We start from the raw sequence: 5,648 nt of genomic DNA, 5'->3' as shown, positions 1-5,648 counted from the left end.
CTGTGCGACCCCATAGACGGCAGCCCACCAGGCTCCCCCATCCCTGGGATTCTCCAGGCAAGAACACTGGAGTGGGTTGCCATTTCCTTCTCCAATGCAGGAAAGTGAAAAGTGAAAGTGAAGTCGCTCAGTCGTGTCCGACTCTTAGCGACCCCATGGATTGCAGCCTACCAGTCTCGGTCCATGGGATTTTCTAGGCAAGAGCACTGGAGTGGCTTGCCATTGCCTTCTCCACTAACATGGACTAGAAGGCAAATAAAGCCATAATGCAAAGCATCCACCCCAAGCCCTCTATACCTGATTTTCTAGCCTACCCTTACCTCTATGATGCTCCCTACTCAACTATTTTTCCATCAGTTGCACCTACTGATGAAGAAATCAATAGACAGTTCCCAGATTACAGTCTTTGGTATTGGTTTGAAATGCCCAAAGGTCAGCCAGGGCAGCCAAGGTCAGCCAGCAACTGGTCACTTTCCCAGGGGCTGGAGGAATGGCTGAGATTCACTCCTTTAATATGTTCGTCATACATCTTACGATCACCTTGTAATCAAGCATTGATTCTTAATCTGTATAACTTCTGATTTTGGACTCTTGGTAGGATCCTCAAGCAAAATGCCATGAGGACACCTCACAGACATCAGCCCTGCTCAGGAGCCAAAACATTAGAACAAATAACACGTGATGGAACTGAGGACAAAGAAGTGGGAAATTGGCACCAAAAAACTTTCAGGATTGGCAGGGAGACCTTGAAAGTGCTGAGACCGAACATTTTACCAAGGGGGAAAAAAAAAGTGACCTTTACAAAGGGGTGTGCATGTGTTTTATGAAAAAATTTTATAAACTGAAAATGTTGATTTTCAGTCATTACTGATGAAAATTAAGAAACAGAAGAAATACTAAACACAGTGAAACTAGGTCATCAAGGATAATCTAGGCCAAATTTGATTAATATATCATATAAGAACTTAAAACTACAGACCAAAATGCCATATGCTTATTTAACAGGGCACTGCCTTCTGCTTCTATATAAATTTGTCTCTATCTACTTGAGAAATCAGTTTCTCTTTTCAGTACTGAGTAGTAGAATAGAAGTGAAATCCTAGGTCAAGAAGCTAAGTAGTTTCAAAGCTGAAGTTGTTGATATATTTGGAGTCTGAGTAACCCCCAACCGCATGAGTTGTCCCTTCCGTGGCTTTGGGAACAGTTGGGTCAGCTAATAACAACTGAACGGCTGAACTGCCTGGGAAGCCTGTATGGTAGGCAAGTTGAAGGGGGCCAGCAGCGTGGCACTGCTGACCTGCATCGGGTCACAATGGTAGTCAGTGGTCTCCATGGTAACGTCTCTGAGCCATGAGGTCGGAACTGTGGGATTAATGACATCCCACGACTGGAGCAACCATAGTGCTGAGAACAGCTTTGACTACGGTAAGTCATCCCTGGACCTGAGATATAAATGAAAAACTGGAAGAACTCAATTCATACTGAGGACAAATTCAGGAGATTCTGGAGGGCAAGTCTTTCGTGTGAGATCCTGCAGGGTCTTTTCACTGTCTCCCCATTTGCGGTCCCCACAGTGGTACCAACAAGGGAGGAAAGGCCAGAAAAAGTGATTCTGAGAATGGATTAGACAGAAACCAAGAAAGAAAGAATGTGAATTCTGTGACCGCAAGTTATTCCTTGAAACTTAAATTCCTTGTCTTAAATTAGCTGTTGACCGCCTTTGTGTATTTAAGGAAGCATCATTTGGTTAGAGTTGCCCAAAAGAATGTAGACCATTGCCCGAGTGATCTGGGTGGCCATCCTGAAAGAGTTGGAAATGCGTTTTTGTTTCATTTAGGTGGTTCCGGGAAGAAACTTTTCCAGGACCTATGTATGGGTACGGCTGTTTCCCCTGATCAGTATCCTTGCAGCACCCAAGTAAGACTAAAATTATCAGATATATTTTGTTCTATCTCTGGCCACTGCTAACTGCATTCTTTGTTTCCTTTATAACAAAAAGTATCTACTCTTTTCTTCTACAGTGATGATATTCATTTCTTGATCATTTCACCTTCCAGTCATTGATAGATTGCAATCCAAGTCACCAGGATTTTCCACCTGACTTTCCCACAGGAAAATAAGCACTTAAAAGCAGTTTGACTCTTAGCGTCTTTCATTTCTCAAGCATCTCAAGATAAGCTCTGTTTAAAATCTTTAGAATTTCCATCCTAGGCCTCTATACATTCTGGCTGCTTCCTCTCAGAGGCTAAGGACACGTTATTTTCATTTTCAGGGACTATAGGCTAGTAAAGGAGGGATAACATAATTCATTTTCACTGCGGGAAAAGTAAATCACTTAGTAGTCAAAAGACTACTTACTTGATGGACTACCTTACTTAACTGTTTCTCTGAGAACTTAATCCCCTAACAAGGTATATGAAGTTGCTGAGTCATGTCTGACTCTTTGCTATCCCATGGACTATAGCCTACCAGGCTCCTCCATCCATGGAATTTTTCAGGCAAGAGTACTAGAGTGGGTTGCCATTTTCTTCTCCAGGGGATCTTCCCAACCCAGGGATCAAACCCAGGTCTCCCACATTGCAGGCAGATGCTTTACCATCTGAGCCACCAGGGAAGCCCAGCAAGGTATAAAAAAAGCCAAAATTACAAAGAAAATTATTAGATACAGGCGACTTGTCAATGGCAATTCTCTTATTATTTAAAGTTCTAATTTAGGCCTCCCTAAACACTTTTGCTCCACGTTTTTATATGTGTTTAAACATATATATGTTGGAACCTCCGTAAACTAGCAGTGAGAGGCAGCTCTATGCTGGAGCATTGTGTCTGCACCTGCTTAAACGTTTGGAACGCAATTAGGAAGCCCTCAGTGAAAAATATCTGAGAAGCCAAATAGTAGTAAAGTTCATGCACGGGACTCTACAGAAAATATACTCGGTTTTCCCTATTTCATATACCATTTAATATACTCGGTTATTTGGTCTCCAGAGTCCACAGCAAACCAAATGATGAGAGCAGCTGACAAGGAAAGACGGCTGTCATTTTATGTCGGCAGCTATGAAAAGTGGCAGGAGACCTGTGTTCGATCCCTGGGTCGGGAAGATCCTCTGAAGAAGGAAATGGCAACCCACTCCAGGACTCTAGCCCGGAGAATCCCAGGGACAGAGGAGCCTGGCAGGCTAAAGTCCGTGGGGTCGCAAAGAGTCAGACATGACCGAGCGACTATTACTCACACACTCACTCATAAGAAGTGGCAGCTGAACTGACAGGAAAAATGAAAAAGAGAAAACTTCTAAAAGCCAGGCAGATATAAGACCTCAAATCCCAGAGGTGCAGAAACTTTGTTTCAGGACAAGCACCTCTAAGTGCCCTCTGTAGTCATCTGTTTCAACAACAGAGAGATAATTGACTTAATTATCCTCAAAGCTTGGTGCTGGAAAGATTTCTTGGGACTCGGCCCAACTCTCCCAATTCACAGATGAAGACGTGGAGGCCCAGGGAAGCTCCAGGGGCCCAGGTCAGCATTGTAGCTGGTTAGTAGTGGAGCTGTAGTTGGAACCAGTTTTATTCTGACCCCAATACACTTTTTTCTTGACAAAATGGTTGAAGCCTCATTGGTTAAAGATGAGGATTGACTGAGATAAAGTATAGAAAGTTCACACAAAAACAGAAAGAAATTGAAATCTTGTTAGCTATTATTATGAATTTTTAAATCTGATCTAAAAGACTCTGATGCTGGGAGGGATTGGGGGCAGGAGGAGAAGGGGACGACAGAGGATGAGATGGCTGGACGGCATCACCAACTCGATGGACAAGAGTTTGGGCGAACTCCGGGAGTTGGTGATGGACAGGGAGGCCTGGCATGCTGCAATTCATGGGGTCGCAAAGAGTCAGACACGACTGAGCGACTGAACTGAACTGAAACAATGGTTGAGCATTTTTAATATGAATCTTTTAAATATTGTTTCTTCTTCTGAAAATTAATTTCCATGAAGCAACCCATTCTTGGATGCTAAAATGTCACCTCTTCAGAAAGGTTCTCCCTTGATCACCCTGTTAAAAAAACAGTGCCTCTTTCTTTTACTTTCTATCTCCTTACCTTGGTTTAATACGTCTTATAACCTACCACCATAAGAAGTTATATATCAGTTCAGTTCAGTTGTACAGTCATGTCCAACTCTTTGCAACCCCATGGACTGCAGCACTCCAGGCTTCCCTAGAGTTGGCTTAACCAACTTCCGGAGCTTGCTCAAACTCATGTCCATTAAGTCGGTGATGCCATCCAACCATCTCATCCTCTGTCATCCCCTTCTCCTCCTGCCATCAGTGGTTTCCAGCTTCAGGGTCTTTTCCAATGAGTCAGTTCTTTGCATCAGGCAGCCAAAGTATTGGAGCTTCAGCATCAGTCCTTCTAATGAATATTCAGGACTGATCTCCTTTAAGATTGGTTGGATCTCCTTGCAGTCCAAGGGACTCTCAAGAGTCTTCTCCAACACCTCAGTTCAAAAGCATCAATTCTTTGGTGCTCAGCTTTTTTCCATAACTTTGACTAGATGGACCTTTGTTGGCAAAGTGATGTCTCTGCTTTTTAATATGCTGTCTAGGTTGGTCATAGGTTTTCTTCCAAAGAGCAAGCATCTTTTAATTTCATGGCTGCAGTTAGCATCTGCAGTGATTTTGGGAGCCCAAGAAAATAAAGTCTGTCACTGTTTCCATTGTTTCCCCATCTATTTGCCATGAAGTGATGGGACCAGATGCCATGATCTTCGTTTCTTGAATACTGAGTTTAAAGCCAGCTTTTCATTCTCCTCTTTCACTTTCATCAAGAGGCTCTTTACTTCTTTTTCACCTTCTGCCATAAGGGTGGTATCATCTGCATATCTGAGGTTATTGATATTTCTCCTGGCAATCTTGATTCCAGCTTGTACTTCATCCAGCCTGGCATTTCACATGGTGTACTCTGCATATAAGTTAAATTAGCAAAGTGACAATATACAGCCTTGATGTACTTCTTTCCCAATTTATATATATATATATATGTGTGTGTGTGTGTGTGTGTGTGTGTATACACAAATATATACATATATATATATATATACAAACACATATATATATAAAGGCTTTCCTGGTGGCTCAGTGGTAAAGAATCTGCCTGCCAATGCAGGAGACAGAGATTCAGTTCCTGGGTTGGGAAGATCCCCTGGAGAAGGAAATGACAAACCACTCCAGTATTCTTGCTTGGGAAATCCCATGGACAGAGGAGACTGATGGGCTATAGTCCACGGGGCCACAAAGAGACACACGACTGAGCCACTGAACTGAACAATAAATTATACACACACACACACACACACACACACACAAATGTAACTTATTATAACAAGCCTAAATTGTAACATATAACGAAATCCCTTTATAATGATGGTGTTTGTATATAAGTACCAATATTCCCACCTTAAACTGAGTTCTATCAAGATTTTCTATCTGTAGTTAGGTTTTAAGAGGAAATATTTGGGCTGTGGTAGAGGTGAATTCATGTAACACAAGAATTCTTTTTTTTTAAATTTATTTTAATTGGAGGCTAATTACTTTACAATACTGTAGTGGTTTTTGCCATACATTGACATGAATCAGCCATGGGTGTACATGTG

At 42.2% G+C, this 5,648-nt stretch overlaps 1 long non-coding RNA gene across 2 annotated transcripts in view; it reads left to right on the top strand.

The window, feature by feature from the left end:
- Positions 1-1,083: 1,083 nt before the first annotated feature.
- Positions 1,084-5,648, top strand: part of LOC104982178 — a 12,674-nt gene continuing 8,109 nt past the window's right edge. For both annotated transcript variants that reach the window (XR_824486.1, XR_824485.1), the window contains exons 1-2: positions 1,084-1,425; positions 1,838-1,917. This is a non-coding gene — a long non-coding RNA (uncharacterized LOC104982178). The remainder of the gene's footprint in view (positions 1,426-1,837; positions 1,918-5,648) is intronic.

Source organism: Bison bison, unplaced genomic scaffold (genome assembly GCF_000754665.1).
Source record: "Bison bison bison isolate TAMUID 2011002044 unplaced genomic scaffold, Bison_UMD1.0 scf7180017864527, whole genome shotgun sequence".
Classification (NCBI taxonomy): Eukaryota; Metazoa; Chordata; class Mammalia; order Artiodactyla; family Bovidae; genus Bison; species Bison bison.
Note: the sequence above shows the minus strand (reverse complement) of the source record. Positions and strands in the feature narration are given on the sequence as shown.